This window comes from Jaculus jaculus, chromosome 13, assembly GCF_020740685.1.
Source record: "Jaculus jaculus isolate mJacJac1 chromosome 13, mJacJac1.mat.Y.cur, whole genome shotgun sequence".
In the NCBI taxonomy this organism is placed as follows: domain Eukaryota; kingdom Metazoa; phylum Chordata; class Mammalia; order Rodentia; family Dipodidae; genus Jaculus; species Jaculus jaculus.
The window spans coordinates 65,480,574-65,493,433 of NC_059114.1; the positions used below are offsets into that span (position 1 = coordinate 65,480,574).

At 38.5% G+C, this 12,860-nt stretch overlaps 1 non-coding gene across 1 annotated transcript; it reads left to right on the forward strand.

Moving 5' to 3' along the window:
• Positions 1 to 740: 740 nt before the first annotated feature.
• On the forward strand, positions 741 to 844 carry LOC123454288. Its single transcript, XR_006633273.1, has one exon. It is a non-coding gene; the product is annotated as a U6 spliceosomal RNA (small nuclear RNA).
• The last annotated feature ends 12,016 nt before the right edge of the window (positions 845 to 12,860 follow it).

Here is a 12,860-nt window from a genome sequence, read left to right on the forward strand (position 1 = left end):
GAGTGAGAGTGAGAGAGAGGGAGGGAAGGAAGGGAGGGAGAGAAGAAGAGAGGGAGGGAAGGAAGGGAGGGAGAGAAGAAGAGAGGGAGGGAAGGAAGGGATGGAGAGAAGAAGAGAGGGAGGGAAGGAAGGAGGGAGGGAGGAAGGGAATGGGCGTGCCAGGGCCTCCAGCCACTGCAAACAAACTCCAGATGCATGTGCCCCCTTTTGAATCTGGCTTACGTGGGTACTGGAGAATTGAACCAGGGTCCTTTGGCTTTGCAGGCAAACACCTTAACTGCTAAGCCATCTTTCATGCCCTAAAACATGTTTTTATTTTTTTTTAATTTTTTAGAGACACAGAGAGAGAGAAAGAGAGAGGGGAAGGGAGGGTGGGAAAGAGTGGCTTGCCAGAGCCTCTAGCCACTTCAAACAAACTGCAGATGCATACACTACGTGGTGCGTCTGGCTTTTGTGGGACCTGGAGAATTGAACCTGGTTCCTTAGGCTTCAGAGACAACCACCTTAACCACTAAGCCATCTCTCCAGCCCCATCATTACATTTTCCTATCATATTCTTTCTATTATCCTCTGTTTTCCACTCTCCTCACATGCTGCCAATATTTCTTTTCTCTTTCTCATACTGATCTCTCTATTTTCACGACCTATAATCATACGCAAACAAACATGTATACACATATAAAATTGAAATTTAGGGACTGTATGTGAAATAAACATGCAACATTAATAGTTAAGTTACAGTGCTTGCTTTGGCAGTACATATACTAAACTTGGAACGATACAGAGATTAGCATGGCCCCTATGCAAGGATGACACGCAAATTTGTGAAGCATTCCACATTTTTAGATTCCACTTGTGTAGAACTTTGTTGAGTAAAGATCAGTTTCTTGTGAAAACAAAGAGTCTAAGTTACTTCATTTAACATTATAACTTTCAGTTTTGTCCATTTTCCTGTGTCACCAGGTCCTGTTTCATATGGTGCTGAGGATTAATCTCAAGACTTCTTGCATGCTAGACAAGCACTCTACCTACTGACTCACGGCCCCAGCCCATGTTGAATACTTTTTAAAATACGCTGGCTTCTTGTGGCCTTTCTTTCTTTCTTTCTTTTTTCTTTCTTTCTTTCTCTCTCTCTCTCTCTCTCTCTCTCTTTCTTTCTTTCTTTCTTTCTTTCTTTCTTTCTTTCTTTCTTTCTTTCTTTTTCTTTTTTTTTTTAGAACTGCCTGTTCTAGTCTTATTTGTTCTTATGCTTTAGATTTCAGGTCAAGTATCAAGAAGCCCTTTGGAATCCATAGATAAATCAACCCTACCCTATCCGAATCTCATTACACTGCCGTTTCACAGCACTGGTTACTCTCTGCCCTTATCGCGTCTGTTTTCTTTTACATGGCTGCATGGTACAGCTAGTCCCTTGAGGGCAGACACTAGATTGCCGTGTACAGTACCATGTTACCCACAACCAGAACCACATCTTCAATGTATGGGTTTGATAAATATTTACTTAAAACTTATTATGTGTGTTTATGCGTGTGAGAGCACAGTGTCACAATGAGTGTGCGGAGGTCAGAAAACAACGACTGGGGTCGGTCACAGCCTTCCACTCTACGAGGCAAGATGTCTTGTTGTTCACTGCTCTGTTCATGACCTTTGGGTAAATTCTCCTGTTTCCACCTCTACTCTCACCACAGGCACAATGGGATTTCAGAAGCCACCGCAGTTTATGGCTTGCGTATGGGGTCGCGGAATCTAAACTTAGGTACTCAGAACTGTGCAGCAAGTGATTTATCCACTGAGTCATCTCCCAAGCCCAGTAAATATTTCCTAATAAGCAAACATGTGAAGTAAGTCACTGTACTAAGCAACATAAGCACTCAAGACTGGTTTATACTCTCATAGTACTCATAATCTCATAATATTTATATCAAGTAGTCAACAGGGGCTGATTTATAGAACATGTGCTCAGAAGTCTTAAAAACAAGGGTATAAGCTCATAGAAAATATTTACAATCTGACTTAGTAGATGAAGGTGGTATAATTAAAATGATGCTTGAAAGTGCAAATAAACCATGAAAATGTAAAACTGCTATCTATGCTGCCAATTGAATGATCATTGCGCCTTCCTTTATCCCTCATAGCTAAGAGAAAGGAGAAGCAATAACCTCTGGGGAAATACAAAGACAGGTAGAGAAGAGTGAGGGATGGGGGGTGGGATCAAAGAAGTAGAAGGGTTTGTGACAGAAACTTACCAGGTCTTTATAGTGAATTTTGAAACTAACAAACATGAACATTCTGGTAGGAGTTTGACTGGGGTTACAGAAATGAGGGAGGATAGTTCAAGAATGAGGAATTGGTCAACAGGGTCAAAGAACAAACTGAGATGTGGGAATTGGATTTGGCAATTGGGGGTGTTGCTGACTCTACTGGTCATAGCTACAGAGCAATGCAGATAGATGCCTGAACAGAGTAAGATGAAGAGTAAGTGGCAGGTTGTCAAGTGAGGGGCCAGTGTGTCTAGTCTTGTCGTTCATTAAATTCCACCTTGAGTGGAGTTTCAAAATGTTGTCTTGCCTTTTGGTGGAACTGGGAAACTGGGAAGGGGTGGGCAACATGTCCTTGCCTGGTCCTAAGCACTACAGTCACATGGTAAACGTGTTCAGTATGGAAGGGGTTTCCTTGTCATGAAAGAAGTGAAGGAAAATAAGTGTGCCAGCCAGTCTAACCTGGAAACAGTAAGTTTGGCTTATACATTTGCATGAAACTCATGTATTCCAATACTGTTTTTTTGTGTGTGTTTGTAGTTTTATTTGTTCCCTTCAAGTTTTCTTACTGTAAGAAGTTTTCACCTTAGCTATTTGAACTAAGAATAAAATAAGATGTTTTCCACCGTAGTCAGCATATATTAGCAGAAAATGGGGAGGGAATACATGTGTGATGAATTTACATGAGTGAGGATGATGGAGGACTGGTGTGTGTTCCTAGAAAAAGAGGAAGTAGCAACAACTGACCCTATCTTACTTTTGTAGCCATCTGTATTATAATATGGCTCCATCAACTGCGAAGCTTTAGGGGAGCTCAAAACTTTATTACAATTTTTGGAGTATACAAATAATTAGCTTTTCTTCCTTCTTTCTTTCCTTTCTTCCTTTATCTCTCTTTTTTTTCTTTTTCTTTTTCTTTTGGAATGCAGGCATCTCATGGATCATGTATAGTTTTGATTACATGTGCCACATGCATGTTTTTCTGAAAGGTACAACCAATTTTCCCAGTAGCTCTAGACTTCCTTTGTATTTTGCATATCCAGATATGGCCTGAGGTATTTTTACAATGTAAGATGCTGAATAAATCATGATAATGATTCTGTATCTATTATGAACCCTCTTAAGTGGATAGTCAGGGTCTGAAAGTCGTGTTTCTCTTGCTCAACACCCAAGGCAATGCTAATGGTTTCAATGTGACTGTCAATGGACCTGGCAAGAGAACAAAGCCACTGAAACTGATTTCTAAAGAGCTAAAGTAACTGAACAACATGTCATTCAGCCAGTTAAGAAACAAGCATTTGGCACTTCGCCCTGAATGTGTCCTGGGCAGATGAGTGTTTGTCATCAAAAGATAGATATTAATCTAGTCGCTGTTATCAGTGATGTGTGCTCTAATGATAAATGTGAGGTATTGGCTGTCAGATGGGAAAGTTAATATTTAGAGATATGAGTCTACTCAAGAGAACAATTCCAGTTGCTTAGAGGCTAATCTACAGGGGGATACCCATTTATGACCTCCACAGACCACAGTTGTTTAGTCCCTCTGTAAAAGTCAAGAGAATGCCAGGGGAAACTTGGAAATAGCAAGGTCTATTACAAGATGCTCTGCCCACTAAGACACTATCAAGATCCTGGATATAATTAATCTTTTGCAAGGACAGTTATACAAGAGGAACAATTAAACTTTGAATAGTGACCAGAATTCAGGAGAATTTATTAAAACTATATTGAAAGTGATGAAAGCACAGAAAAGCTGCGAAGTATTAAAGCGGAGAGAGGATAAGAGTCCATCTGTCATTTGAATCCCGTCTCCCCTCCCTCATGCCAGCCACAGTTATTTCCCAGCTTTACCCTGGAGTTAAGATGAGACGGTTGGTTTGACTTGCTCTTTGACTTCCTGCACCAATGGCTGCTCTGATGCCATTTCTGAATTCCTAACATTCACTTATACCTGAGAACTGGTAATTAAGAATGTTGTTCCTTTTCTACTCCTTGAAGTGTGTTTTGGTGAGTTCTGCCTAGGTATTTCACTTCTGACCACTGTCTTCCATACTGAGGAGCCAAGATAAGATGGCAGCATGGTCAAAGAGGAAGAAGGAAAGGGTGCTACCTTTGCCAAGAGCTGGAAGCTTGTCAGAAAGCCTCAGTGTGTCACCTCATCGGATTGGCTAGCTTGTCAGGGTACACTTATCACTATGTCATGTATTTATGAAAAATTCAGACTCATGCTGTAACTTGGTAATATTATCTGTGAACTGAAAACAAGTTCTGAACCAGAAATTCCCATACTTTTTGACAACTAGTTCATGTGTGTGCTGTACAAGTTTTATTTTGGTGACAGATTACTTAAAACTTTATTTTGAGGCCGGGCGTGGTGGCGCACACCTTTAACCCCAGCACTCGGGAGGCAGAGGTATGGGAGGATCGCCGTGAGTTTGAGGCCACCCTGAGACTGCATAGTGAATTCCAGGAGTGCCTGAGCTAGAGTGAAACCCTACCTTGAAAAACCATTAAAAAAAAAAAAGAAAAACTGTGTTTTGCTTTGTTTCATGAGAGGGTCTTATAACTCAGGTCAGACTGGAACCTTCCAAGTTTCATTCCACCGTCTAAAAAGTACTGGGTTTACAGATGTGAGCTGCCCTACCCAGCATTTTTATTCCAACTAACACTGCCAGGCAGGCTACTTTGAGTATTGATGCGTCCTATGGGACCTCAGCTTTTGCTCTGATACCCTCAAACCATGTTTCTTATTTTAGCTCTAGACTTTCACCCAGCAGCTGTCTGCTAGGCTATGTACAAGTCAACTTCTTCAGCATGTAAATGACATTAATAGAGCACTACTTATTTGTAGATCCACATAGACTTTTTATTATTTTCCTGCAACATGTAAATAAATAAAAGTTGGAAAATCGGTATGGTACTATTTTCTTTTAAATATTTTATTTATTTGAGAAAGAGAAAGAAAGAGGGGGAAAGAAAGAGAGAGACAGAGAGAGAGAAAATGGGTGCACTAGGTCCTCCAGCCACTGCAAATGAACTCCAAACTCATGCACCACCCTGTGCATCTGGCTTATGTGGGACTTGCAGAATGAAACCTGGGTACTTTGGCTTTGCAGGCAAGCTCCTTAACTGCTGAGCCATCTCTCCAACCCAGTATGCTACTATTAATAACAAGCACTTAAGCCTCATATGGAGAGATCAGGACAGAAAGGGTCTATTTAGTCTGATTTTGGTGCATATTATTGGGAAATTGGTGAGGAAAATATTTTTTTTTTAATCTATGAAACATTGGTAAGATGCTATTGAAGATTACAAACCTATATTGAAAAGAGGGCCCTCAGTGTAATAGGAGCAGAGGGAAGGGGACGAAAGAGGACAACCTGATATGAATATGACCAATTTACAATATGTTCAAATATTAAAGTTCCCAATAAAAATTACTTTTAAAATCCTCCTTATTAGTTAATTAAATATCTGAGTCTTCTATATATCTATTTTGATTAAACATGTACTTTACTTGGGAACAAAAAGATACTGTTGTAGAGAAAATGGGGAGATTCATAGCAATACAATACTAATACAATTGAACCTCCAGAGCAGCTTACAAACATCACACCATAGCTGACCATGTAAAACTTTCTTGAGACCCTTAAAGGAGAAATCAGAATGCAAGACAGGCTTTCTCCCCCTCAACCTAAGAAAAATGATTTATATAGTACCAAAGAAGTTACCATCATAATCCCTTTTCCATTCTTTACAAATTATCTGCAAATGCATTTTTCTTTATTTCTTTTTCTTTTTCTTTTTTTAAATTTTTATTAGCATTTTCCATGATTATAAAAAAATATTTCATGTTCATTCCCTCCCTCCCCGCCACACACTTTCTCCTTTGAAATTCCATTCTCCATCATATTGCATTTTTTTTAATTTTTTTTTTTTTATTTATTTGAGAGCAACAGACACAGAGAGAAAGACAGATAGAGGGAGGGGGAGAGAGAATGGGCGCGCCAGGGCTTCCAGCCTCTGCAAATGAACTCCAGACGTGTGCGCCCCCTTGTGCATCTGACTAACGTGGGACCTGGGGAACCAAGCCTCGAACCGGGGTCCTTAGGCTTCACAGGCAAGTGCTTAACCGCTAAGCCATCTCTCCAGCCCTCATATTGCATTTTTATGAAGTTTATTTTCTTGTTTATTAAGGGTGACTTCAGTTAAACTAAGAAGACTTTGATTTGAGATGATAAATGAGTATATAAAATTATTTTATGGAATATTACTTATATTTAATATTTGTTTTGGGAATGCGTAGGAATGTTGCCATTCGGGAAGTACAAGCTTCACATAAAGAATTTCTGAGTTATTTCACTGTTGAAAACACTTCCTCCCCTTCCTCATAGACAGCCTACTTTCAATCACACCCCTTGAAACTACCCCTGTAAAAGCTCAAATTGAACTAAATTAAGTATGTGTTTGCTACCCTCAGAAAGTTCCAACTTTATACTATGCTTAAAATTTCCATCTTATAGTAATACCTTTAGGTTTAAGCTTTTATTAAAACAGAAAGAAGGCCCATTGCTTCAAAATGAAAATGCAAATTGTTTACATTTTGGATGTTCATTTAAAAAAACATAAAAAATCTTAGCATATGCAGAACATGGTAGCAAATATTATTTGATATTACTAACATATATTACTGTGTCATTTGGTAAAATATTGTGAAATATTATAGGTTTGATTATATTATTTTTGCATGTGTATGTATATGTATGCATGTATTTGTATGCACGTGGGTGCAAATGTGTACACACATGTTTATGCATGTGAACAGCCAGAGGTCAATGTCAAGTGTCTTCCTCAATGGTTCTCCACCTTATTTATTAAGGCAAGGTCTCTTTGGGAATCAGCAGCAAAGCTGGTTGGAAAGTTTAGCCAGCCAGCTTGTCCCAGGAATCCAATTGTCTTTGTTTCCAAAGTGCTGGGATGACAGGTAAGTACTGCCTCATTTGATATTATGTTATGTGAGTCATAAACCCAGGTTTTTATGCTTGCATAGCAAGGGTTTTACCAATTGAGTCATATCCCTCAGCCATTCATATTCAGCTGAATAATGTGTGTGTGTGTGTGTGTGAGAGAGAGAGAGAGAGAGAGAGAGAGGGAGAGAGAGAGAGAGAGTCTAGCTTGCAGTTCACTATATTGCCAAGGCTGGCTTTGAACTCTCAATCCTGTTGTGTCAGCTTCACAAACTCTGGAATTACAAGATGTGACCCTATAGCCAACTGTGTTTTAAACATATTTTAATAACTTTTTATTTTTCTTATACTATTTTGTTTGTTTTGCTACTTTTAGCCAAGCTTGTAAAGTATGGGTTAATAAAATTTGAAGATTTCTGCTAGGAATAATAATTATGACCAAGAATGTATAGTTTAGGAGAAAACTTTTTCTCTTTTTGCCTTCTGTGAGAACAAAATTGCCCATTGAGTGACAGCCGAAAAAGCGGGATGCTATGTGCTTTCCTTTATGAGTGACTCCATAGGTGATACCACATAATTGGTAAGATTCTTCTTTCTTTTAATATACAACATTTTAAACAATACAAAAAGACCCTGTGAAAGTGTTTTACAAGATGCACAGAACCTGTACAGAGTCCATTAAATGCTGACATCTTATCCTATTTCCTTAATGATAAAGGACTCATAAGACCCCATGCCTCCTAGAATAGCTAATGACTGCTCTTAATTTCTTGGTGGAGAGGCAGTCATGTTCTTCAGTAGTGCAGGCATTGGTAATTTGCCCATTCTCCAGTAAATAACCTCCCATTCATGCTCATGCAAGCAACCCTGATTTAACTCAGTGAGTCCAAAACAGAAATAGGGCATGAAAGTGAAATGGGGATTTAATTACAAAGGGAATAAAACAACATATACATATGTATGAAAGTGTTCAAAATAAAATAAAATTAAGATAATATTATGGGAACAGTTAAAATTTTAAATAATCCTCATAGATCCCCTCCTTTTTCTAGAGGCAGCCACTTGCCTACAGTTAGTGAATGCTCATGATTTACTTGCATTATAGAGCTGTTATGTTTTAAATTTGTATGCGGCATTTTTCAGTTTGTTTTCTTAATTCCTATGCCAAATTACATTTAAGGTTGATTGTTATATAGTACATTCTCTGGCCTGCCTGTTTGTTCCCTCTTTCCCCCATTCCATGTTGAAACTTAATTCCCAGTGTGGTACTATGACAGGAAGTCTTCAAGAGAGGTGACTGGGTCACCAAAGTTCTCCTGTCATGAACAGGATTCAAAAAAGAGTCCTGGGGATTTACTTTCCCCTCAACTCCTTAGTTTTATTTATTTATTTGAGAATGAGAGAGGGAGAAAATGGAGAGAGAGAAGAATGGGCATGCCCAGGGCCTCTAGCCTCTGCAAATGAACTCGACACAGGGGCCACCATGTGCATCTGGCTTTATGTGGGTTCTGGGGAATCGAACCTGAGTCCTTAGGTTTCGCAGGTAATTGCCTTAACTTCTAAACCATTTCTCCAGTCCTCCTTTCCACTCTTTAGAGGATTCAGGGAAAAGGCACTCATTATTCACCACATAATGTGTTACATACTGTTGGTGAAGAACATTCTTCTCCTCAGATAGGGCACGAAGGACAGAAAACCAGTTTTATTGAATCAGCGAGTTTTTTGGGGTTACTTACAGAGCAGGGGGAGGAACTGCTTACAGGAGCAACAGATGACTCAGACAGCACACACACCCTTCGCATAGCTGCTGCCACTTACAGGCAGCTGTACCAGAAATCCGACCTCAGCACAGGTGATGACTCACAGACGCTGCGTCTCTGGGGCGCACTGCAAACCTACAGGAAGCTTCTCTGGAGAGTCTGTCTCCTCCAAGCAGTTGTTTACACTTTATATAGCCTTAGGAAGGGGTCCCGGAATCCTTTCCCAGACTGACTGACTTCCTGCGTCTCTAGAACTTCCTCCCTGCCCTCCCACTCCCGCACTCCCAGGAAGGGATGTTTCTAGTTAACACTGGGGAGTGGTTGTGTGACCTTAACATGCAGGGCTCCCATACTTGACTCCATGAATTCCCATTCTCTATTCAATTTGGAGGAATCTGCTACACAACAGCCTTTGTTGTTTTAAATCTGTACTATGGTAGTATAGTATCTTTACTGATGCTTAGTGGCCATTGAGGTTTCCCTATAATTCTTCTTCATATCTTAGGACATTTTCCCATGAGAAATTTAAATTTTTATTATTTACCATAAACATATTTGCATTTAGTTGCATACTAGTAGTTATTTATATTGTAACTATCTTTTCTATACCAATTATTTATATTAAATCTTATTTATGGCACATTTTGTTTCACATAAAATTCTTTTGTTTATTTTTTAACACAAAGAATTTCAATATAGAAGTTTTTTATTCTTGGATTCTTGGATTAGTTTTTGTTTTTAAATAAAATGGTTTAGTAAATCATAGAAATATTTTATATGAAATTTGTCATAGGTATCTAATTTTGTTTAATCAGTGTCCTATTTTTATGGGGTCATCAACAGCTTTTGGATGCTGAGTTTTACTCAATCACTTTTCATGGAAATTAAATAATCGTGTTTTAGATCGTGCTCCTGTTATGTCACAGCCTCATTTTTAGTAGGTAAGTTCTTTGGATAGACTGAGTTTTTATTTCCCAAACATCATTATTAACATGGTTATGATTAATGATACTCCCAAGCTCTATTCACAGTTGGAATGCAGTAAAGTTATTGTTACTTGTGCAGAATAAACATTAGGGTTCATTTTGGGCAAGAGCAAGGATTAACCAAGAATCCTATTATAATGCAAAGTTAGTAATGATGATTAGTTATTATGTTCCAGGCATTATAGTTACGATTTGTTTGAATTAGGTAACTTAACCCTGACAAATATTTTACTGGATGAATTCTGTTATTATTTGTTTTCCAATAGAATCCAAAGAGGATTAATAGAACTTTCAGCAGCTGTCAGTTTTAGCCATAACAAAAAACCACATTGATGAAAAGAAAGTGACCAAATGTTTTAACAAGCTGTTTGTTCCAGTGTCTTCATTATTATTTACAGAAATGTTTATTGCCAAACCAATGGGAAATGAAGGTTTTGCCCGCATTGTTATTTTTATAGCAACTGTGTCTCTAACCACATAAGTGCAATAAAGTTGTTCTATTCTGTCCTTTGAGAATAGTTTCTTTATTGAAAATCAACAAGCAATAATTGACCCAATCACTGATAGTAAGAACTAGTTGGGGGTGTGTGACTGAGATAAAGAAACTGTAGCATCTTCATCACAAGCAGGCATGACCACAACTTGAGCTACTCCAGACTGAGCCTACTGAGGTTCTCCCATAAGGAAGTGAGATTGCAGATATCCCATGTGCCAGCTACATGCAATGATGAACAGAGAGTCTCAAGGCCTATGGAGGAGATGGAGTATATAGAATGTGGAATATGAAAGGACTGGAGTGCTAATTATCCAGCCACATATCATGTCTTTGAGGTTAAGGAGCTTGCCTGTGAAGACTAAGAACTCATGTTTGAATCCCCAGGTCCCACATTAGCCAGACCCACAGTGACTTAAGAGTGCAATGTCACACATGTGCACAAGGGGGAAATGGAACTGGAGTTCATTTGCAGAAGCTGAAGGCCCTGACACACCCATTCATCCTCTCTCTCTTTCTCTTTCCCTCTCTCCCTATCTCTCTCTCTCTCTCTGCCTCTTTTCCTCTCTCTTTGTCAAAAAACTAAAAAAATAAATACAATAAAATAAAATAAAATTTAAAAAGTAATTGCTGAGCCTGTTATATCCATCTCTCAAGTGTCAGGCTTTAGGGACACAGTACCATGCCAAAAAGTAAGTTTTAACAACTCTATCATGATAAAAATAGAGATGCACATGCAGAGACATTTCCTCCTACCCAAAACTGAAGGCTAACCCCACAATGCACAACTCATATGCCCCAACAAGGAGGGTCCCTGTTGAGGAGGGAGGACAGGGAGGAGGCTAACAATGGTACCAATATGACTGTATACACTGAGTACAAAAATTAGAAAGAAAGAAAGAGAGAGAGAGAGAGGGAGGGAGGGAGGGAGGGAGGGAGGGAGGGAGGGAGGGAGGGAGGAAGGAAGAAAGAAGAAAGAAAGAAAGAAAGAAAGAAAGAAAGAAAGGAAGGAAGGAAGGAAGGAAGGAAGGAAGGAAGGAAGGAAGGAAGGAAGGAAGGAAGAAAGAAAGAAAGAGGTGGTTGTATACACAGCCAGAGTGGATACTTTTCAGTGGATATATCCAAAAAAAGTATCCAGTGAAAGAAGGAAGTATAAATTATTCTTTTGCCTTAAACCCTATAGAAAAAAAATCCCTAACTATGCTACAACATTAATTTCCTACCCTGCTACACTTTCAGAATTCCCAGTCATACTGGTTTTGCTGCTGGTGTCCAGCTATCCAAGATTGTCTCTTTACTTCTCACTAGTGAGTAGGTATGTTGCGTCCTCAGCATATAATAGAAGCTAAATGAAATTTTAAAAAATATATTATACAGCATAACTCTACCTTTAAGTTTTTAACAATGGAAAATGGTACAAACCAATTTACTATCAATCTATTAAATGTATTTTTAATTTTCCTACTTAGCTCTTAGAGAAGAAAGTACAGGACATTTTCCATAGTAAGCATTAAATTCATTTTATGTCATTTCAAAAATATTTCTTGAGCACTTGCTTTAACTTTCATGGATCATTAATCAATGACACTGCAATTAAAGACTGAGCTATCCTGAAATCTTTGAAAAAGCCATAGCCTTCACTTATGAACCATTATGAGCTGTCACTTAGCTTATATTATGAGTAAAGGGCAAGTTATGTTTTGATTTTAGATTGATTGTAAAATTGGCCCAAAATGTCAGTAATTTCTGATTTTTTTCTCAATAATTATGCCTTTTGCAATGTAGTTACATAGCTTTCATTAAGAGATGCAGTTTGGCCTTATTACTTGCTAATAAAATGTGTTAGAAATGAGTATGCAATTTTCAAGTATAGACATTAAGAGCAATTGTGTGCTAATGCTTTCTGTTATATGTAAACAAGCTTGGAGAGTCTAAACCAGCCAGAACTAGCTGATTGGCTAATTGATTACAGAATTATTAGTGAGCATAGTTGAGAACAATTATTCTGCCCAACCCATATGTGATACATGAGAAATAACTGATTATTGTTGTAAGGTTTAAAACTTAAGCAACTAGGAATGGGAGTGGCTTGTTTTGTAGCATTATCTAACTGATAGGAATATGGATAATACTTGTGGGTGTGGGTATGGCTAGGGAAGTTTGGGCAACCTAGAACCCATGGGAATGCTCTTGAGACTTTGGAAAGTACTGTAATAAGAACAGTAAAAATTATCATGTCAAACTTGACCAACTTTATAAGCTCCACAATGGCCAAGTATTTTACAAGGCTTGCCAAGCACCTAGATGCCCTCATTTGCATGTGGCACAGTAATATTTTTAAGGCTCTATAACCAAGTATCAAAATAAAATGTGAGAACTGGTAGAAACTTCAGAGA